The 24,679-nt window shown below is 39.9% G+C and overlaps 1 long non-coding RNA gene across 1 annotated transcript; it reads right to left on the reverse strand.

Moving 5' to 3' along the window:
* Nucleotides 1–737: 737 nt before the first annotated feature.
* Nucleotides 738–23,859, reverse strand: LOC121393354. Its single transcript, XR_005961013.1, has 3 exons — nt 23,554–23,859; nt 8,435–8,544; nt 738–2,251 (listed from the first exon to the last, which is right to left on the reverse strand). It is a non-coding gene; the product is annotated as an uncharacterized LOC121393354 (long non-coding RNA).
* Nucleotides 23,860–24,679: the final 820 nt, after the last annotated feature.

The following is a 24,679-nucleotide window of genomic DNA, read 5'->3' on the forward strand; positions in this document are numbered from 1 at the left end:
TAACAGATGCCATACCTGTATCCCCTACTTTTAAATATAAGAATATTAGAAATTACCTATTTAAAAACCACACTGCCTTCACCGTAATGTTTTTTATGTGATTGCTGAGTTCTAACATCCTTACATATAAAGGAACAGTAACACCAAAAAATTTAAGTTTTTTAAAGTAATGAAAATATCATGCAGCGTTGCCCTGCACTGGTAAAACTGATGTGTTTGCTTCAGAAACACTACTATAGTTCATATAAACAAGCTGCTGTGTAGCAATGGCGGAAATTGAAAAAAAGTCTATATGGCACAGGATAAATAGTGGCTAACAGATAACACCATTATGTTCTACAGAGCTTATCTGCTGTGTAACCTGAACCTTTTCTCCTTTGAATGGCTGCCCCCATTGCTACACAGCAGCTTATTTATATAAACAATAGTTGTTGGTTTATGTAATTATTTTTGGTCGGGTCATCGAGGCAGCCAGACAGTGGTTTGATTGGTAGACTGGAAGATGAATAGGAGATGTTCTGAATATAGTGAATAAAGTACCCCCTCTTGTAAAATATAAGGATATTATTAGTTACCGAGGAGTTTCATGACCATATAAAAACACGAGGCCGAAGGCCGAGTGTTTTTATACAGGTCATGGAACTCCGAGGTAACTTCTAATATCCTCATATTTTACAACTGGGGGTACTTTATTTATTATAATACACAAATTTTAGTGAGTCATGTGAGAGAAATGACATCACTACTCACCGTTTATAACTGATGACATCACTACTCACCGTTTATAAGGATATAATTTACAGGATATTCATGGCTTTTGTGTATTATATAAAGATAAGCAGAACAAATAAATAGATGCCAGCGCTCACACTATGCACAACATAAGTCAGAGTTGTTAAGTAGTGATAAGCAAATTTATTTGCCAGGTATGGATTTGTGGCAAATTCCACACTTCGCCACCTGCAAATTTTCTTTGAAAAGCTGTGGCAAAAAGTCGCCAAAAAAAGATGTCAAAAAAGTCGCCAAGACAAAATGGTTGCAGAGACAAAAAAATTTGCAATAAGAAAAATCGCCCAATGTGAGTGGCTATGATTTGTTTTTACATTTGTCAGCTTAGTTTGTACGTTTGTATTTTTTTTTTTTTGGGCAGAAAAGTCGTCAAGACATAAAAAGTTGCCAAGACAAAAAAAGTTGCCAAGACAAAATTGACGCTGAGACAAAAAAGTCACCAAGACAAAATTGTGATAAAAAGTCGCCATAAGAAAATACGCCCAATGTCAGTGGCTATGATTTTTACATTTGCCAGCTTAGTTTGTACTTTTGTATTTTTTTTCAGTTTTGCTTTTTTTTCAATTTTTTCCCTTTTTCATACCTTTAGTTTTTTCTTTGCTTTTCAACTTTCACAATAATTAATATTTTTTTTCAACACAGATAGCATCATCTCAACATCATCATCAACATGGCTCACTTCTCTAGTGGTAACTCCATCCATCTCTATCTGAGAAGCAGTCACTTCTATAAAGTGGCCACTAATACCCATCCCTTGGGCTCACAGGCTGTTGGCTCCGTCTGTTGAGAAGCAAATCTGCTCGTGCCCCTGCTCCATTCATTTTAATCGGATCAGCCCAAATACTGAGCTCACGCAAGCTGATTGTATTCAAATTAATGGATTCAACAAATATTTGCATTGCAACGGATGTGTGTCCATACCAAGTTCTAACAAGCTTGCACTTGCACAAGTTCATTGAATGCATCTATACAGAGGTTTAGTCTTATGATTTGCTTGGGGACAGACTGCAGCTAATATAGGAAATGTTGGACTTGCATTCAAAGAAAACATGTTCTTACCAGCATCTGTTAGACTAACTTTGCTTCATATCTAGTCGAACAGATATAAAGGTATTGTTTACATTGAGTTATTAATTACATATTAACATTATCAATTCATATCCAGGCACTTTTTTCTTATTTGCTGGATGGTATGTTAATATCTATGGTGTTCGAGTGAGAAAAGAATTATGTTATCATTCTTCAAATTCATGGATCGATCTTTTATCTCATCCCTTCCACATGAAGTCTCCTAAATCTCCCTCCTCCTGCTAAACTGAGACCTAAGGGCACCTAATCTTCTTTTCGGCATCTGTTAGAGCAGTGATGTGCACTTGTGGGATGAAATGTATAATCGCCTCTCTGCAAAGCCATTCAATGGTTCACAGCATCCACTCTATCCTCATCTTGGTTATTTAGTCTCCTGTGGAACAGAATAGTTAAATGTTCAGAAAGAATAAACACTTCTTTAATGGAGTTTTTGTTTTGTGCTTTACTGGAAATGAGAAACACTGGTTCCCAAGAGATTTAAGGTCAGAGACACACGGTCAGATTCGGGGAGATTAGACGATTGGCAACAAATCTCCTCTTCTTGGGGGGCGACTAATCTCCTCGAACTGACTTCCCGCTTGCTAGAATGTAAATCACCGGCGGGATGGCACTCGAATCGCTTCATTTTCCATAATGACCCGAAGTTTCCACGTGAGGCAACTTTGGATGACTTTGGAAAACGAAGCACTTTGAGTGCCATCCTGCCATCGATTTACATTCTAGCAGGCCCGAAGGCTGTTTGGGGAGATTAGTCACCCCGAAGAAAAGATTTGTCGCTGGGCGACTAATCTCCCCGAATCTGCCCTTAGAGACAATACTAATTAAGAACGGCTAGAAATTGCCACAGTCACTACCAGGAACAGCAGGAGTTAAATAGCCGCCTTTGTAAAAGAGAGAACAGTAGCCAGAATTAACAGGTGATAGACATTAGTCAAAGGCCGAATTGTCAGGTTCTGAAGTGTCCCCATGATGGATGATTCACACCCCTTTTCCTAGCTATCACGCCACATCACATTGCAAAAAAAAAAGAAGCCTCGGCATCTCTGAGTAAATACCAACCTAATCCTCATGCAGACATTAGCCCCATCTTGTACATGTATTTCTTAAACAAAGGCTCTTTTACGTATTTGTAATTGTGTGTATTTGTAGAGCATGTTCAGTATCTGCACAGCTGGGCACGAGTGTAGCACAATTCTCTTGCCAGCTACAAGTCTCTCAGCTCTTACTTAGCCTTTCTCTACCCCATTTATCCATTCCCTCTACCTCCTTTCCCTGTGGTTGGAAGGTTTTTTCAGCACCGTCTGTATAGCCTTCCGTTTTCTGTAATTAATATTCGGTTTTTCAGCCTCCCTGTGGATCTGTAATGTTCAGTGTATGTGCCGCTCTCTCGGCCTCCCTGTGGTTTTGTAATAGTGCCTCGTTCTTGGTTTCTCAGCCTTCCCATTACTCTAAAACACATTCGCTCACTGTATATCCATTACAAGGAAGGGCAGCATTTCTGATATTGAATCTGTGAAGTCTTTATTCTGAGTTTTGCTTTTCTCCAACTTTTTCCCCCAACAAACTATACTATTTTGACTATTTTATTAAAAATTTTTATGAGCAGTGATCATTACCATAACTACTCCTGATCATTACCATAACTATTCCAGAAACAATTCATTTGCTACATCTTAAATTCCCTCTTTATAATATCATGTTTGTTTATTCTCCCTATATATTCTCCAGCGAACACTCCACCACACTTCGCCAGGCGTAAATTCGTCACCACTACGCTCATGCACTAAAATGCGAAGTTGCGTTTTAGCAGCCGAATGCTGACAAAGTTTCACTAGTGTTAATTCATCAGCGCAACCATTTCTTAGTGATCTGATGCTATTGTTCAATTCTGCCTAGTGAAACTTCATTAGTACTCTTATCCTTAGGTCAATTTGAATAGGGCATATATATGTCTTTATTAGAGATGTTGGTGCAAATGCTTAAAGTGGTCACTTATTATTACACATGTCCAAGGAAGCAAAATAAAGATTAAAGAGAGCCTCTAATGTCCTAGACATGAGCCCATCCTAACACAAACGTGGCATGCCCCTCAAATTGGTTAAAAAAATGTTAACACAAACAACACTTTAATAGTTAGGACTTTTGAAGGCGATCCTGCTTTAAAAAATGAAAAGACGCCAGCGTTTTTTATAACTTTTGTCCCTGACATAAGATTGAGGAAGATATAGCTTTGTTTTATCAGTTCGCCTGGTCTAAGGTGGCGAAGGAAAATCTGGCGCAAGAGGTAACGATCGTTCGCCTGAGCAAAAAATGCTCCTGGCGATAGGGCACGAAACTGCACTAGCAATGGTCTCTTTCACTAGCGAATTGTCTTCTGCGCTTGTTAGTAAATTGGCGCTGTCCCTGCTGATGAAATTTCTGGCGAATTGTCGCTAGTGCCACTTCGCCCTTTAGTAAATCTGTCCCATGGTGTTTTGAACTGTGGCGCATGCCTTTTGAGAAACTGCAGCACCAATCGAAGAAAGAGCAATGCAGTATACAGTGATTATATATACAGGTATGGTATCTGTTATCCAGAATGTTTGAGACCTGGGCTTTTCTGGATAAGGGGTCTTTCTGTAATTTGGATCTCCATACCTAAATTCTGCTAATAAATCATTCAGATCATTTAAATATGAAGTAAATCCGATAGGGTTGTTTTCCCTCCGATAGGGATCAATTACAGCTAGTGATGGGCGAATTTATTCGCCAGGCGCGAATTCATGGCGAATTTGCGCGATTCACCGCCAGCGAATAAATTAGCGAAATGCCCGCGAAAATTCGGCCAAAAAATTTGCCTGCGGCAAAAATACATTTTGCCGGCGTCGAAAAAAAACGGCCCGGCGCCGTTTCGCAAATTCTTTGCTGTTTTGCGGATTTCGTGCGAAATTCGTGAATTTTCCGATGAAACGGCGCAAATTCGCCCATCACTAATTACAGCTTAGTTGGCTTTAAGTGCAAAGTACAGAAAAAAAAGGAAACCATTTTTAAAAATTTTAATTATTTAAATAAAAATGAGCCTATGGTAGATGGCTTTACTGTAATTTGGGTAATTTCTGGATTACGGTTTTCCGGATCCCATACCTGTGCCCACACATTAACCTTAATGAATTCATACATCGTTATCGTTCTTCGGGTAACGCGGGATCTGCTTGTTAGCAATCTAAAAAAATAAAAGGGGGGGTCTGAGACACAAGGAAGAACGTAGAAGTTTTAAAACCTAATACCTTATAGCACAGATGAATTAACAGTATTTATAAGATATATTGGAGTTTGTTGTACTATAGTCAGTTATAGTCAAATGTTTTTCTTTTATATCTTTACAATAATATATGACTATGTTCACTTTGTTTTCATTCATCTAACGGCTTAAAAAAGCAAATTTATATTAGCAAACTAATGCTTTTTTGATCCTAATCCACCCTCTCCCAATGTGTACCCAACCCACTACTCCTTATGTACCTGTGTCACCCCCATCTTTGATGTTACTGGAAGAGCCCAGTTGGGGAAGGAGTGAGTATATACAGTAAATGAGAGATGTCACAAGCAGGAATCGCCATTAGCAAAGTTGTGCCCATGACCACTTGTAAAAAAAGTAATTGGCTAGCAGAACCCAATTGTCTGTACATCACTATAACCAACCTCTTCTTTCTAAAGGTGGCCATACACGGATAGATCCGCTCGTTTGGCGATGTCGCCAAACGAGCGGATCTCCCTCCGATATGCCCACCTTGAGGTGGGCAATATCGGGCTGATCCGATCGTGGGCCCTAGGGCCCAACGATCGGATCCTAGTGTTCGCCAAACGGGCGGTCGGATCGCGGGACCGCATCAACGAACAGATGCGGCCGCGATCCGACGGGATTTTTAATCCCATCCGATCGAGATCTGGCCGACTTTCGGCCAGATCTCGATCGGGGAAGCCCGTCGGGGGCCCCCATACACGGGCCAATAAGCTGCCGACACGGTCTGTCGGCAGCTTTTATCGGCCCGTGTATGGCCACCTTTAGTTTCAAGCAAGTCAGGGATAGGCTTCGGTTACAAATAAAGCCACATAGTTTGAATTGGTTCCAGGCTTCAATTTTTTTCCCATCAACTCATCACTAATGTAATAGCACGGAATAATTTTGTTATTCAAATTCTATTGATTCCCTCCAGTTTTTCCACCCTCCCTTACCTGCGGTCTTAACACACTAAGGGCGGAGACACACGCAAAGATTCGGGGAGATTTAGTCGCCCAGCAACAAATCACCTCTTCTTTGGCCTTCATGCCTGCTAGAATCTAAATTGCCGGCAGGATGGCACTCGGAGCGCTTCATTTTCTGAAGTTGCCTCATGAGGAAACTTCGGGGCGATTCGGAAAACGAAGTGCTCTGAGTGCCATCCCGCCGGCGATTTACATTCTAGCCGACGGGAAGGCTGTTCGGGGAAATTAGTCGCCCGAAGAATAGGCGATTTGTCACTAGGCAACTAAATCTTCCCAAATCTTCATGTGTGTCTCTGCCATAAAAATGTGATGTAAATAAAACACATTTAATTGTAAATGCGGTGAAAGCTTTTTATCTCTAAATCAGTCACTGTCTTTATCTTGCACCTCAAAGAAATTCTGTCTTTCAGTCCTCTCTCTTTCTGACGGTCTCTCCTATTTCTCACCAGCTGCAAGCTGCTGCTGGTCAACTATGTTCCTTTGGGGGAAACTGTCTGTGGAAAGCTGGCACCCACACACTGCTCACCATATGCAGCTTGCCAAATAAATATGCATAGAACAATTTATATATAAACAGTAATGTACAACATACACATCTGGAACCAAAGTCATTAATACAGAAAGTCCCAGGAAGGGTTATTTGAACGGTAATTTGCAATGCCAATGTTCTTCATATTAACACTACAGAAACATTCTTTCTGCTGCCTTATAAGTTTGGCACAGATGTTTGTCCTGCAGCTTGATTCTAATGAAGGCACAATTTAATTATTATAATAGCATGCAATATTAAGAAACAATACTGTGACAATAAAACAAACAAACCTTTATACAGTCATATTAGATAATAGAAGGCAGAGTAACAGTGACTTTGTAGGTTTTGCTCCCATTTAAAAAGGGCACAGTTATTTAGTAGTTAAACATGAGGAGACTTCGCAAGGGCCCTGTGCATAATGGGGCCCCTAGTGAGCAGTGATTGTAAGTGGGAAGAATGAGGGAAAATAAGACATTCAGCTAAAGGCAATTTAAACCTAACGGGCGGGACATAAAATGTGTCACCATGTTGTTTACGATGGATTCCCACAAATCACTTTACTGCCATAGGGTATCATTCAATAACAAACAGAAATTCGAAGGAGACAATTCAGGATAAAATAATTTCTGACAGCTCAAAGCTGGAGAAAACTCTCTGTAGAAAAAAGAAGGATAGGAGATATGGAGAAAATGCTTTGATATATTTTGGAGATTTTGGAGAAAAGGCATAAAGACTTTCAGAAAGTTTTTCAGGATAAGCTTTTATAAATGTAAAGGAATTTAACAACAAAGAAGACAATTAGATACATCTGACCTGGGTCCTGGGTAGGTTATAAAATAATATATAGCACTAGTGTTATAGTGCACCCCATGATGCCATGATAGCCCTGTTGCTACCATGAAAGAAGTTTTGAATAACCAAATGTAGCATTCATACAACTTTAAAAATGGTGAAAAAGTAAATTTAAAAGGTGTAGACAAAGCCCAGCAATGCTATTAAGCTGAAACACCCTTTATGTGGAATATGTTTTGAGACCATGTCTTTTTCAAGGGTATATATATATATATATATATACATTAGTAATCAGCATACTCATTGAAGTAGTGAATGAAGTGTTTTATTGGTAACACAGCATTTTATCCAATACAAAACACTTCATTCACTATGACAATGAGTTTGCTGATCCATTACTACTGCTTATTATGAATATTGATCTTGCACCTCTACTCTACCTAAGATTGAGTGCGGACACCCAGAGCATTTATATATATTCTCCAAATTACACTACACTCTTACCACTATGGGGCTGTTTGGTGCACATTACTGGTTTCACCACTTATGGGTAATGCCACCTGAGACATTAGCCTAAGTTAGGGGTCCCCAACCTATTTTACCCGTGAGCCACATTCATATGTATAAGGAGTTGGGGAGCATTGGATGGGCTGTGATTGGCTATTTGGTAGCCCCTATGTGGACTGGCAGCCAAGAGGAGACTCTGTTTGGCAGTCCAACTGGTTTTAATGCAACCAAAACTTGCCTCCAAGCCTAGAATTCAAAAATAAACACCTGATTTGAAGCCACTGGGAGCAACATCCAAGGGGTCGGAGAGCAACATGTTACTCCTGAGCCACAGGTTGGGGATCACAGGAGTAATCACTTGCCTAAATAATCCCTTATCTCCCTTAAATCATTCCATCCTAACGAGAGATCGTGATTCTGCATTACACTAAGGGAACCTTGCATCAAGTAATTGCTACAGTATCTCTCCATCTGACTAACCAGGAGTTGGAAGGAAGTGGCTTCACTTCAGGGGATCTTTTACAAAGGTTTTGTGATGTAAACATAGCCAGCACCTCGGGTTTCCCCTTGTGAGTTGTAGGCAGGATACCCTGAAATAAAAGAATGCACAAGTTTCCAGTTAGAGACAATACCAAGTACAAAAAAGATAAAACAGTAAAAAGATATAACAAAGGATTATATCTCTACAGGAGGCCAGAGGCAAGGGTGGGAGAAATATTTGCCATGCAGATGCATATCTACCTTCCTACCTAAGAAACACTGTAGACATTGCAGTTTTCATGTTACTGAAAGAGGCGTAAACACTGATATATTGCAAATAAAATCTTAAATCCTGGGAAGAAATCTCTGCCACTTCTGAAGGGATTTCTTCGCACAGAAGAGAAATGTGCAATAGTCTAGGGGCATAAAAACAGTTACATAGGTGCCGAGAGTCTGTATGTGTTTGTGACTATACATGAAATTGAAAAGTATCCACTTATTCTAGAGCAGTGTTATAACTATTACAGTACTTACAAAATACCGCCATATATATATATATATATATATATAATGCTAGGTCCCCATTTAGAAGGTTTCCACAGGTTAGCAGATTGTGTGATAACTGAGGACAAAGCTGTGTCAGGGCTTATGGAACGGGTTATGATTCGGCCCTCAACCGTCATGGCCGTAACTGTGTGCATTGACAGGACTAGAAAGAGACTGTCGCTACACACACCTTGATCCGGATCCTGGTCCTTGGATCAGTCAAGAACAATAAAGAATTTAGACGACCACAGTTTCTCTATAAAGGCAATGGAGAGTGTTGGTAACAGGCCTTAATTAGCTGACTGTGACTTCACTCAGGTTTCCCCCCCCCTCCAAGACAACGGGACCCTTCTGGGGTTTTAATTTTTGTAATATAATTTAAACACCATAGCAGCATACCAGAGATAAAATGGCTTCTTCTTAGAGAAAACAGCAATTTGATACCACTAATACCTTTACAGAAGCTATGGGAAATAAATTAATTTAAATCTACAGTCTCTTTAAATCTCAAACTATTCCATAGGAAAAACCGGAAAATTATTACATGAAGATATGGCGTCCCTTTAGCAATGCAAGACTAGACCTGTGCATATAGTGTCATTTATAACTGAAATAAGGTCAGTAGTAGTAGTAAACAAGAAGTGATCTTTTACAGATACCTGAATAATGAGTCCATTACTGTTTCTTTAAATATACCAAATACACCAGCAACATCTGTTTTCTGTAGCAAATAGCAGTATATCATAGATTTCACAGAATACTTATTTAGAGCATTAGAGCAAGTTACACTTTCGGGCACATTTACTAAGGGTCGAATATCGAGGGTTAATTAACCCTCGATATTCGACCATCAAAGTTAAATCCTTCGACTTCGAATATCGAAGCCGAATGATTTACCGCAATTTGTTCAATTGAACGATCAAAGGAATGATTCGAAGGATTTTAAACCATCGATCAAACGATTTTCCTTCGATCAGAAATTGCTAGGAAAGCTTATGGGGAAGGTCCCCATAGGCTAACATTGGCGCTCGGTAGGTTTTAGGTGGCGAAGTAGGTGGTCGAAGTTTTTTTTAACTATCGAATGGTCGAATAGTCGAACGATTTTTAGTTCGAATAGTTTGATTCGAAGTCGTAGTCTAAGGTCGAAGTAGCCAATTCGATGGTCGAAGTAGCCAAAAAAAACTTCGAAATACAAAGTATTTTTTATTCTAATCCTTCACTCAAGCTAAGTAAATATGCCCCTTTGACTAAAATATCAACAAAAATGCAATCTCAGTCCAGTATTATAATACTTTCTTTTTCTATTGCTCTATCCATATGATCCTATCTTCTTATCTTGCCTTTTTTCTTGTTTAGGCTGCTCTAAACATTCCTTTTTTTCTTTATGAGAACTTCCATTTTCTTCTTGTTTATTAAAACTCCTTAAAGGGCAAAAGGTTAACACTAAAAAGCAATAAGGTCATGACCAGCCCAGATTTCCAGATAACTGTACATGTTTCATAAGTAAAGCAATGTGTGGAAGAGTCCCAACCACTGCCAAATGCATGTACTAGCGCTTATTATTTTTAATTAACTATTGATATAATTAATATAGGGCTTTTCAAATATTATATACACATTATTTATATATATATATTTTTTTTTTAAATAATTGAACAGTTGAGTATGGTGCTGTGTATATATATATATATATATATATATATTTATACACTAAAACACTAAAATAACTAAACAAAACTACACAAAACTTTTTTTCTCTATACTCACGTCTACATCTTTTGATCTTCAGAGGATTATCATGAGGATCCTAAGAATCCTCTGTGAATCAAATGTGTAAACACGAATACGGATAAAGCAGAGCATGTGCAGTGAATCAGCAGAAAAGAAGATGGGGAGCTACTGGGGCATCTTTGGAGACACAGATCTTTACTGCTAAAGGGCTGTGGTTGCCTTGGGCTGGTACACAACCCCAAAACATAATGTACAACATTTCTAACTTCTACTACTTTTTTAGTTAGGCTTAAGTACTCTTTTAAATGCCCCCCCCCCACCTAGAGACAATGGCGTAACTACCAGGAGTGCAGGGGTGCAAACGCCCCTGGGCCTGCACCCCTTAGGACCCACTGGAGCCCTGAAAAGTTTTATCATGTGCTGCAGGGTGGGGGAGATTTTTTCTATGCGCATCAGCATGAGGCCGTTGTGCACTTCAAGGGGGTGGACCCAGCGGGTAGCCCGGTTGCACATCCTACACCTGGGCCTGCTGTTGACTAATTACGCCACTACATAGAGAAGAGCACATGAGAACAAGACAGTGTATACCACAGATTTTGATAGTGGGAACCCTTCATATTAAAACTACAGCTGGGGGGGGGAGGCAACTCTTCCTTACACTAATTCTGGGCAGTATCATTCTGTGGCTACTAAAGCAAATAAAGTTCTGTCTTGCATAAAAAAGGGCATTAACTCAAGGGATGAAAACATAATTATGCCTCTTTATAGGTCCCTGGTAAGGCCTCATCTGGAGTATGCAGTGCAGCTTTGGACTCCAGTCCTTAAGAGGGATATAAATGAGCTGGAGAGAGTGCAGAGACTAAGTGCAACTAAATTGGTTAGAGGGAGGGAAGACTTAAATTATGAGGGGAGACTGTCAAGGTTGGGGTTGTTTTCTCTGGAAAAAGGCGCTTGCGAGGGGACATGATTACACTTTACAAGTACATTAGAGGACATTATAGACAAATAGCAGGGGACCTTTTTACCCATAAAGTGGATCACCGTACCAGAGGCCACCCCTTTAGACTAGAAGAAAAGAACTTTCATTTGAAGCAACGTAGAGGGTTCTTCACAGTCAGGACAGTGAGGTTGTGGAATGCACTGCCGGGCGATGTTGTGATGCTGATTCAGTTAATGACTATAAGAATGACTTGGATGATTTCTAGGACAGACATAATATCAAAGGCTATTGTGATACTAAGCTCTATAGTTAGTGTAGATATGGGTATACATATAATTTGTGTGGAAGTAGGGAGGGGTGTGTGTATGGATGCTGGGTTTCATTTGGAGGGGTTGAACTTGATGGACTTTGTCTTTTTTCAACCCAATTTAACTATGTAACTATGTAACAGAACTTGATACAAGACATCTGATGGAACAAGGAAACTTCCTTACCTTTAATACAATTAAGAGATATGGTGACCTCAAAAAACCAGGGATTGTTCTTGTAATCTCTCAATTTATTACTAAGATCGAATCAGATTGTATAGAGGTGTAATTACTATTCAACAATTTATCCACAAAAAAGTAGTAACCCCACACTATCTGATTAGTTTGTTTATTTTGATCAAATTTAATTTAAAACCATTAATACTAATAAATTATATCAATTAGTGAAAGTGCTTAGTGCTTCTTAAACCGTGCAATAGTACGTAGTTAATTAATTGTTAATACTCAATCAATTGATTTTACAATATAAATATCAACTAATCTATAAACTAATTAAAACCAATTAAGTACTTATCTCAGTCACCAATTAAACTCACAAATTCATTAGGTAGAGTGCTAGTGCTTACATATAACCAATTAATTTATGAATTCATCTTAAATTCTCAATTAATTAAAGTGCAAATTAAATCAGTTATGTTGTTGTTAAAAAAGTTATCAAAAGATATTATAAAATAACCAGCAATTCATGAAATAAAGAGATTGAAAAGGAAAATAGAGTAGAGGTGGCACTTTCACTAATTGATATAACCTATTTATGGTTTTAAATTAAATTGGATTAAAATAAATAAACTAATCAGATAGTGTGGGGTTACCACTTTTTTGTGGATAAATATGGTGACCTGTAAATACTTGGGTACATTGACACATTGTAACTAAGTAAGGTCTGGTTTGTCTTTTTCTGTTCAATTCTAAGGTGTGATTTTTGGAAACTTTTATGTGATGCTCACACATTTGTATGACCTTGGTGCCAGTGAAAAACTCTTTTGTATGTCTTCAACGCTGACAGTTGTACAATAAGAGGCTACCTTACAAATTAGTACATGATCATCTGGTCTCTATATGGGGGAACCACAGGTCAGGACACAATTCAATGAACGTCATTGCTTTTGGACAAGGGACTGATTTAGACAAGTTAGGAGCAAAAGAACGTGGGATGTAATACTAAAGAACATCAAAAAATATAGTATAGTATAAAAATTAAATGATCCTGACCATTGCTAAAAATGATATACCGTATATATTCGAGTATATATATATATACCGTATATATTCGAGTATAAGCCGTCCCGATTAGAAGCCAAGGTACCTAATTTTACCTCCAAAAACTGGGAAAGCTTATTGACTCATGTATAAGCCTAGGGTGAGAAATGCAGCAGCTTCTGGTAAGTTTCAATCAAAAAATTGAGGGTTTCTGCTCCCATTCAGTGGTGGAACTATCGGGGGAGCAGGGGGTGCAAGTGGGCCAGGGCCCTCACCCCCTCAGAGCCCCCCGGCAGCTCGCGTGCTACTGAAATGCAGGCTGAAAATAGCGTAAGGAGGCGGGAAGGGGGCCCGGCTGTGCGTCCCACACCAGGGCCCGCACCCCTCTAGTTGCGTTACTGCTCCCATTGGAGGTGCCGGAGTCTCGTTTTTGGATGCCGGCGAATATTCTTGGAGACTATTCTAGGACGCCGGCGACTATTCTTGGACACCGGTGACTATTCTTAGACGCCGGCGACCGTTTTTGCGCTTGACCCAAGTATAAGCCGAGGTAGAGTTTTTCAGCATATTTTGGGGGCTGAAAAACTCGGCTTATACTCGAGTATATATACGGTACATAAACAAGATAAACAAGAAAGTATCAGAATACTTTCAATGGATATTAAGCTTTCTGTTCTTTCTGTCCTTCTCAATGCTCATAACCCTAATGATTAACTATCTTGTTTTACTATTAATCATTTCATTATTGCCTTTGCCTCTTTATTTGATCTCCCTGGATTTCATTATTATTTCTTCCTTGGGTTTCATGTTCCCAAAGCGTTCTTCTACGGCTTGCTCCATATAGTAGACGTTTGCCTTTCTCTCTCCATGCCTACGTTTTTTCCTCTTCTTCTCAGGGTCATTCCCTCTATCAATCTCTCATACTGTCTCCCTCATGTTTTTATTCCCTCTCACTTTCTCTCCTATAAAGTTACTGTTAGTTTTGAGCTCCTGTGTGCTGACCCTGTGACCCTCCCCAAGCTCCATCAGGGACTGTAACAAATTTAGGGATTTACATCTAAGAGGCTGAGTCAGTAACAAGGAGCTGAAACTTTGCAGAAAAACAGGAGCTGGAGAAAGAGGGAGGGAGAGACCCCTCAAATATGTGAAATGGCCAATATGTGAGGACCATGATATAAGGCTAATGATATAAGCTTAAGTAGGAATTCTTTTAAATAAATACTATTAGTCAACCAGATTAAATATACATGAAATAGTACAAGATTGATTGGTATAAATTGCTTATTGGTACATAGTAGCTAAGGAAGGGATGCACCAAATCTATCATTTTTGGATTTGCCCAAATACCAAAAGACGTCTGAATCCTGAATCAAATATGAACCTGAATTTCCATCACTAGATACAAGACACAAGTCAAGTTCGCATTTCTTCTTAAATAGCTAACTGTCACTTCATAAAAAAATGTTGATTGTTGACTGTCCCTAACAATTTTTATGGCTTTGGAAGCCGGATAATGACCCACAATGCTTGACTTGATTGTCTTTCCAAAAGGAAATCCCAGAGAAACAATGACGAGTGATATATCTAAGGCGTACAGATGGTAAGTGTCACATTCAGTGGCTGGATTGCAGTGGAGGCAATAGAGAAACTGGCAATTATAGTTTAAACTATATCAGTTGAAAAGCTAGGATTTTTTTTTCTAACAAAATATTTTGACATGTTTTCTTTATTTGGAAATAATTCACAAGTCTCTGGAGAGCTGCAGCATTGGGCAACTAGAGAGCTATATTTTAGAGCACATGGAGATGCAGAAGCAGTAACATCTCTGGCTGCGTATCACAGGGCATATGTACATGTACAGACAGCTGGGCTCTTGTAAGATAGTACGGTTCAGGGGCAGGCTGAGAGATAGTGAGTGTTTGTGTATATGCTCTTCCTAAACCCTCTCACCCATCAATCTTCATCTTGCATTGTCCCACTGCACCTGTTAACTCCCCCTCCCTTTCCAGGCTCCTTCCTTCACTTTCCAAGGGTTTTAAAGTTTTCTTTTTGTTTGGATTTTAGCAAACACACAATTCATGGGAAAGACATACAGTTCAACCCCCAACCTGGGCGCCTAAAAACATTCTAGCATTCCAGACCCCCCCCCCCCAACTCTAAAACTGGTCATTGTGTTCAGGAGAGAAAATAAGGCTTAGTACTGGACAGGTTAAAGCAAGAGTAAAGTCTTTTCTCTCCTAGCCCACCACTGATTTCCTTGAGTGGAAATAAATATCGGCCTTCCAATATCTTTTTTCTTTCTTCGCCATTAAGAGCTTTGGTGTGAAGTGTCATTTTCAACAACTGGTACAGTAAACTACTGGCCAAGGGGCAATCTAATTCTATATAAAATATGTATTTATATATCTAATATTTGAACAGCACAATCCCTTGGAAAAATTGTGAGGCAAGATGCTAGAATACAGCTGTCTCTGTGGTCTCTACATCTGCTGGAAACTAGTTGTGAAAGAATCTTTCAGAGTGAGGTTTGATAAATGCAGTTTGGATTGCCTCATACTTGGGACAATACACTGCTGCTTTGGTCTGGAGAGGCCAAGCTGGCAGTTAATATCGTCACCTGAATTTTCCAAGCACAAAGTTCTTGTTTATAAGGTAATGCATTTTGGGTGCAGTCCATGAATATTTATTATATAGTGAACACAATAGATTTTAGGGACGGTTTAGACCAGGCGTCTACAACCTCCAGGCTGCGGCCCACTACCGGGCCACGGACAAACTTGAGTTTGCTGCAGCATGCACAAAATCTATGCGCCCCAGGTCCTTGAAAAAAATGATGATGGTTTTACACTGGTCCCTGGGGCAAAAAAAAGTTGGAGACCGCTGGTTTTGACAAGTGATAAAAGCAGGCCCGGATTTGTGGAGAGGCCACCAAGGCCAGGGCCTAGGGAAGCAGGATATTAGGGGCCGGCATTCTGCCCAACCACACCCTCATTGGTTCAGAAGCATTGGGGAGGCGCAGGAGATACAATAGTTTTTAAAATTTCCTGTGCACCAATCCCCATTGCTCTGGTTCCGATGATGAAAATTTGAATGAATAATAGGCGAGAAACAACAGTGGGCCTAGGGGCACCTGCTATGTAAATACGGGCCTGGATAAAAGAAGGCTGAACTCAGCAGATCCAATAACAAAAACAGAACTTCTTGTCATAGAAAACATTTATAGATTTATAGAATAGAAATCCATGCCTCCCAACTGTCCCGTTTTTAGAGGGACAGTCCCTCTTTTGACAGCTCAAGCCGCAGTCCCTCATTTGTACCGGAAAAGTCACGTTTTTCTCTGCACTGAACAGCCAGAAAATGAAACAAAGTTTCTGACTTAATTGTCTTTTGTCAGAGAGCCCAGAACTGCCACAGCAGCAGAAAAGATACTTTTGTAACTATTTCGAGATAGAGCAACTAAGTAATTGTAACAATATAAGATAACAGGTCCCTTAGGAGAAGTTAGACTCACAGCTTAAAGGGCAATTCAACTTCATTAGCAAAACTGTAATAACTGAAAAAAAAACAGAAATATGTTCAAACTTTCATAACCTGCCAAATTTTGTAAAATGAAAATGGTATTTAGGGGGTGTGGTCACAAAAAAGGGCATGGTCACGTGCCAACTTTTTTGTCCCTCTTTTTATTTGCAAAATGTTGGGAGGTATGATAAACTGCATAACAAGTCAAAATGTCATTATTTTTGGTTAGTGGTTCTGCATTAAGAGCTTTTTTGTTGGCTCTTTTACCAGTATCAGCCTATCCTAAAGCTACAGGGGTTGTTCAGAGGTTAAGGCAACCAGATCATGTAAATCCAGATAAAAAGCTGCGCTTTTTGCAATTATTTTAAATGGAATCTGTTCATAAACGGGGAAGGCAAGACATTTGCATCCAGGTTTGCAATAGAGAATAATCCAGCTCTAAATACAATGCCGTGTCCCTAACTCCAGAGCCCCTTCCTGTCTGCACCTATTAGAAGTTTCTGTATATCCTTACTTATAGTACTTACAAGTGGATCATCCATACCAGGGCCCTTGGTCTAGTGTGACTTGTGTTCTCTGAAATGGTGTTTTTTTCAGTTGTGTGAAGTTTTGGTACGGAGTGTTTGGAAGAACAACACTGCTGCACGTGACATTAGCATTAAATAAAAGCATTTAGCACAACATTCACCATCTATTCACATACTGTAGGCTGTAAATGCGCTGCTGCCTGTCAGGAGACCAATTGATTTGTGACTCTGTACACTAACTAATCAGGCTACAAACTTGCTTGTTTCTCACATCATAAAATAATCTCAGACAAAACATAAAAATATTAATGTCTCCTTGTGTTTTGTCTTTTGAGGTAGAAAATGAGTCACTTGGAGGCCCATTTATCAAAGGTCAAATTTCGAATTCATGTGAATTTTTTTTCCATTGGAATATACTCACAATTTGACTGGGAGGTTATCAGGTTATTTTAGAAAAAAAATTAAATGTCTCTTATTCCATGAAATGGTTCTGACCCGAATTGTATTCAATTTGTATTCGTGCGAATCAAAGTTTTTCTCCCAAAAAAAACCTTGAATGCCAGGAAGGCTATTAACATCTCCAAATGGCTCATTGGACCTCTGCCATTGACTTGTATATTAACTCGCCAGGTTTTAGGTGGCGAATATTAGAATTAGGACTGATTCTATGGCCAAGGTGTGATAAATTTCACATTGAAATTTACATTCGAATAGGGGGAATAAAAATCAAATGTGTGAAATTTGAAACTCGAAAATTCGAATTTACTTTTCGACCCTTGATAAATCTGCCACTTAAAATTAAAATGTATCTTCAGAACGTTTTTTTCCCTTCAAAATAGCACATTTTTGTGGTTTTAAAGTTATTTATAAATGTAATTGCCATTGGGAAAAGTATTTGACCGACCTTTTCTGCACTGCTGGTTCTCACTCTTGTAACAATGTAACAGAATCAGGCCTCCCCAGACAGATACTGCTTACATTTACATATAGTTTTAAAACTACTGAATTTACATAAATAATGTATATTGGAAAGTTGCTTAGAATTTTCTTTCATTATTTAGGGCTACTCCACACGAGGAGATTAGGGGAGATTTTGTCGCCTGGCGGCTAATCGCCTCGTCTTTTGAGCGACTATCTCCCCGAACTGCCTCAGCATTTTTCCCCATAGACTATAATGAATGGGGGAAAACGCTGAGGCAGTTCGGGGAGATAGTCGCTCAAAAGACGAGGCGATTAGTCGCCAGGGGACAAAATCTCCCCGAATCTCCTTGTGTGGCCTTACCCTTATAGGGACTACCCACTGATGAGGATCTTAGGGGAAAATGACCTCTATACAAATGTATATTACGTATATTGCCTATTATGGGTGATTTCGGATGAGAGGGGGCAGAGATAGAAAGCGCAAATGCAAATTCTGACCTCAACAGCTACCTATAACAGGCCAAAAAATGTCAACCCTTTTGTCATAGAGATCTGGACTTCATAAATTTACATTTAAAAGTTTGTTTCCTTTGTTTGCTGCCTGTGCCTTAAAGGAACAGTAACACCAAAAAATTAAAATGTTAATAAGGAATGACAATATAATGTATTGTTGCCCTGCACTGGTAAAACTGGTGTATTTGCCTTAGAAACACAACTATAGTTTATATAAACAAGCTGCTTTGTATCCATGGGGGCAGCCATTCAAGTACAGGATACACAGTAGATTATTTCTGAAGAATCCCATTGTACACTACAGAGTTTATCTGTTATGTGATGTGTATCCTGTGCATTTTCTCCTTTGTTCAGCTTGAATGGCTGCCCCCATGGCTACACAGGAGCTTGTTTATGTAAACTATGGTAGTGCTTCTCAGTAAACACCGCAGTTTTACCAGTGCAGCATAACAGTAAATTATACTTTCTTTATTTTAAGATATTTTAACTTTTTGGTGTTATTGTTCCTTTAATTGTCTCTCCATCCCAGTCTTCTAGTTAAATCGTCCAAAATGCAAATAACTTGTTGCCACAATCCGTATAAATCAGTGATAGCTCAATCCAACAGTGATCTGGGTTTGCCAACGTCCAGAAAAGCGATATCATGTAGAAAATGAAGATTTCACTGGAGAGCTTTTTTAGTGAAACAGTGAAGACGTTTATTCAAGATGCATTAAAGCACTACATGTTTCGGACCTCTAGGGTCCTTCTTCTGGTTAAATCGCCTGTGTCTTCATCCAGCAGCTCTGTAAATATAAATGAGCATTTCATGCATGCTGTGTGCCGTCTGAGACACTTGTTTGGGTTGGGACCTCATTTTTAGAATTGCTATAATATACCAGAAAAGATTGCTGCATTTTTCAAATCAAAGGCACAAATCAATGTTTTATAAGCGGACACTTATTTATTACACATGCTGCAAGTTGGATGCACGACTGCTAGGGATGTAGCGAACTGTTCGCCGGCGAACTTGTTCGCGCGAACTTCGACCGTTCGCGTCCGCCTAATGTTCGCGAACGTTTGGGAACGTTCGCATTTTGAGTTCGCGTTCGATTCGAATACAAATCGTTCGACCATTCGACCATTCGACTGCTAAAATCGAACGATTTCCATTCGTTCGAACGATTTCCATTCGTTCGAACGATTTCCATTCGTTCGAACGATTTCCATTCGTTCGAACGATTTCCATTCGTTCGAACGATTAAAATCCTTCGAACGTTCGATTCGAATGAAAATCCTTCGATCGAACGATTAAAATCCTTCGAACGTTCGATTCGAATGAAAAATCCTTCGAACGTTCGAATCGAACGATTTTAGCGGGTGTTCGAAGTTCGCGAACTGCTCGCGAACGTTCGCATTTTTTGCCGGTGTTCGCGAACGGCGTTCGCGAACACCAAATCGGCAGTTCGCTACATCCCTAACGACTGCACACAAATCCTTGATCTTTAAATCCAACTTGCAGCCTCTGTATTAATAAGTGTCCTCCTTACAAGGACTGAGATGATAACCCTAGAATTATCTAATTAGGTAAATTGCAAACTAGTTGCCGCACAATTGTTTCTTAATGAATCAGTGTGCAAATAGCATCACTAATGGCGTTCAAGGGGCACATTTATCAAGGGTCGAATATCGAGGGTTAATTAACCCTCAAATTCGACCCTCGAAGTTAAATCCTTCGAATTTGATGGATTTAGCGCAAATACTGTGATGGATCGATCAAAGTAAATATTGTTCGATCGAACGATAAATCGAACGATTCTAACGATTTTAATCGATCGATCGAGGGATTTTTCTTCGATCAAAAAAAGCTTAGAAAAGTAATGGGGAAGGTCCCCATAGGCTAACATTGTATCTCGGTAGGTTTAAACTGCTGAAGTAGGTAGTCTAAGTATTTTTTAAAGAGACAGTACTTCGACTATCGAATGGTCGAATAGTCGAACAATTTTTAGTTCGAATCGTTTGAATCGAAGTTGAAGGTCATAGTAGCCTATTTGATGGTCGAAGTACCCAAAAAAATACTTCGAAATACAAAGTTTTTTATATTCGAATCCTTCACTCGAGCTTAGTAAATGTGCCCCCAATTGTAAGTCAGTTGCATGTGTGGGTGCAGCATTCTAAGTGAACTTGAAGGTCCACCTTTTCAGGGAAAGTGCTACTTTCACACATACCCCATGACTTCTTGTGCCCTGTATGTTGTACATTGCACACAATTCATTAGAAGTGGCACATTGGTGCTAAGTGACAGTTGTAAAGTGTCTGTATAAGACCCTTGACAATAGTGTTATTGTGTACAATTCTATCCTTGTGCTCGTAAATGGGCCTTCACCTCCTTCAACCAAAAGTCAAACTAACTTGCACACAATTAAAATATACCAACTAAACGGCTTAAAGCAACGACACTCATTTTCAGGTACAAAATACAGCTTTTGGCAACTGTTTCCTTTTAAATCAAGACTCAGGTGTTGATTTATGAATATAACATCAGCAATTTGTTTCCAGCATTAGTCTAGTGCAAGTTAGAAAATGATAACCAAAGCTTGATTATAATGGTGCACTTAAATTAATAAACAAACTTTTACTATTTACATCCATATTAAAGATGGAAAGTCCTGTTATACTTGGGGTGCCAAAAGTTAATCACCCCCAAGTGATCACATTCCCTTGTTTGTTATAGTTTATACAGGAGCAGTGACCAGTAGGGATGTCGCGGACTGTTCGCCCACGAACTAATTCGCGCGAACATCGACCGTTCGTGTCCGCCGAATGTTCGCGAACGTCACGCGACGTTCGCCAATTTGGGTTCGCCTTAGCTGGCGCTTATTTTTGCCCTTTCACCCCAGAGCAGCAGAAACATGGCAGCCAATCAGGAAGCTCTCCCTCCTGGACCACCCCCACACCCCCTGGACCACTCCCCTTCCATATATAAACTGAAGCCCTGCAGCGTTTTTTCATTCTGCCTGTGTGTGCTTGGAAGAGCTAGTGTAGGGAGAGAGCTGTTTAGTGATTTGAGGGACAGTTGATAGTAAGTTTGCTGGCTAGTAATCTACTTGATACTGCTCTGTATTGTAGGGACAGAACTCTGCAGGGATTTGAGGGACAGTGAGTTTAGGTTAGTTGGCTTTGCTGACTAGTAATCTACCTTCTACTGCAGTGCTCTGTATGTAGCTGCTGTGGGCACTGCTTCTGATCTCATCTGCTGACTGCTGTAATAACCCAATAGTCCTTGTAAGGACTGCTTTTATTTTCTTTTTTATTTTTTTACTTTGCTACTATAAGAGCCCAGTGCTATTAGTCTAGCTGTGTTGGGGAGTGGGACTGGTGTGCTGCTCCTAGTAGTTCAGCACCAACCAGAGTAATTCTTTTTTTTTTAATATACATATATATATATATTTTTTATTTAACTTATCTTACTGTTCTTTAACGTGTCCAGTGCTGTTTGCTGTTCTTCATAGTAGTGCACCAATAGTAGTGCACTTGCAGGCATTGTTTGCCCAGTGTGTTCTTCAAACAACTGCCACCTAGCTGTGTGAGCTTGTTCACATTCTGTCTAAATATCAATAATAATACCGTCTCCAGAAACACCACCTGAGTGACGTTTTCCAAGCAGCAATAATATATTCCGTATCCACTGCTGTAGTGTATACGTTGACCTTGCAGGCATTGTTTGCCCAGTGTGTTCTTCAAACAACTGCCACCTAGCTGTGTGAGCTTTTTCACATTCTGTCTAAATATCAATAATAATACCGTCTCCAGAAACACCACCTGAGTGACGTTTTCCAAGCAGAAATAATATATTCCGTATCCACTGCTGTAGTGTATACGTTGACCTTGCAGGCATTGTTTGCCCAGTGTGTTCTTCAAACAACTGCCACCTAGCTGTGTGAGCTTTTTCACATTCTGTCTAAATATCAATAATAATACCGTCTCCAGAAACACCACCTGAGTGACGTTTTCCAAGCAGCAATAATATATTCCGTATCCACTGCTGTAGTGTATACGTTGACCTTGCAGGCATTGTTTGCCCAGTCTTTAACCAAGTGCCACCTAGCTGTGTGAGCTTTTTCACATTCCGTGTCCAGAAACATCACCTGAGTGACGTAGTGTGATTTCTGCCCTTTACAGCACAAAACGCAGCGCTGTGTCAACAATGTATTTTTCAGATACATTTTTGCCCTTGATCCCCCTCTGGCATGCCACTGTCCAGGTCGTTGCACCCTTTAAACAACTTTAAAATCATTTTTCTGGCCAGAAATGTCTTTTCTAGCTTTTAAAATTCGCCTTCCCATTGAAGTCTATGGGGTTTGCGACGTTCGCGAACCGTTCGCATTTTTGACGCAAGTTCGCGAATATGTTCAAGAACATTTTTTCCGCCGTTCGCTACATCCCTAGTGACCAGCTCCATGTTGTAGCTCCCACCCTTCCCAGCTATAGTCAGGTGATCCCACTGGTGTCTAATAAAAGGGCAGCCAAGTTTGGGAGTTTTACTTTGAAAGCAGCAAGTAAGTTGCAGGTAAAACTTAGTCCCTTTGTAAAATGTATAATGAAGAAATAGAATTATTAATGAATCAGATGAAAATTAAGCGTAGGACTGGCCATATATGGGATGACTTTGACCAGCTTAAATATATTGCAATATATGGACAAACAATCCCTGTTTTGTTTAAAGGGTAAGGCATTTTTCAGTAGCAGTATGCACAAAATGTCTCTGTCTTAAATATATTGATAATGGGTTGAGTGCAGAGGACTCTTGTAGTTGACTATATGTATTTTGTGGTCACAGCCTCATTGCACCCCCGTCTAATGGTTTTAAAAAATAGTGGTGAGCACAACTTTCCCTTGTTCGCATTCACTTACCTGACACCCCGGACCGGTGCTCCTTTCAGGAGAAAACTGCACCCATCGTCTTCCGGCTTCTTCTTTCTTCTCTTAGCTGTGCATGCAGAGTAGAGCAAAAAGCCGCATGCGTCTGCTCTGGGAAATTTGAAGAAATAGGAAGCCAAAAGATAGAAAGGATCTGTATATATTGGCCTCTACAGAGGCCTTATTAAAGGAGAAGGAAAGGCTTGCAGCACTTGGGGTGCCAAATGTTAGGCACACCCAAGTGATTGTAGTTACTTACCTGAAACCCTGGGTCGGTGCTCCTTTTAGCAGAAAACTGCACCGGCCCGGGATTATACCAGTGAGCATTACAGAGTGAACTTCTTCTGTCTTCCTCCTTCTTTGCGTGGCTGTGCAGTAGAATGAAAAGCCAAACTTTAACTAAAAAGTCAGCTATTTCGTTCAGCTGCGCATGCGTTAGCCCCGGGAAATTTGAATACAGAAGACTGCTCCGTGATGCTCACTGGTATAACCCCGGGCCGGTGCAGTTTTCTGCTGATAGGAGCACCAGCCCGGGGTTTCAGGTAAGTCAATACAATCACTTGGGGGTCCCTAACTTTTGGCGCCCCCAACTTCTGCAAGCCTTTCCTTCTCCTTTAACAAGGGAATGGATAAGTGTGAGTGCAATAAACAACAATGTTCAGTTCAGTTCAGAAATTGTCCCATTGTGGTCCACACTGCAATGTGATGGCCAAGGCTGTGTCTCAACATGTCTCGCTGCTTCATTTCCATTCCAATGATTAAGGGCATCCAAAGCAAAGAATATATTCAAGTTCCTGCTCATGAAATAATAAGAATGCTTTTCAAAGATATCAAGAAATGGGGGGCATCTCCTTTAAACAAGTGCCTCACAGTAAGGGTTAATGCCTTCTAAAATAGCTAGTATCTCACATGCTGTGACCTTGAATACAAATTCTTAGAGCCCTGAATAGAGATCTACCATTTCCTCAGGTGTGTAAATGCTAAACCATTTTGTGAATCACAGGCGTGGCCTCAGTATTCACAGTTCTTTGTAAACCTGACTTTAAATATGCAAAAATATAGGTCTTCCAACTCTGCAGGGTTCTTCGTTCACTTGTTTCACTGTGAGAAGCCTTAAGCA

This window comes from Xenopus laevis, chromosome 4S, assembly GCF_017654675.1.
Source record: "Xenopus laevis strain J_2021 chromosome 4S, Xenopus_laevis_v10.1, whole genome shotgun sequence".
NCBI classification, from domain to species: Eukaryota; Metazoa; Chordata; class Amphibia; order Anura; family Pipidae; genus Xenopus; species Xenopus laevis.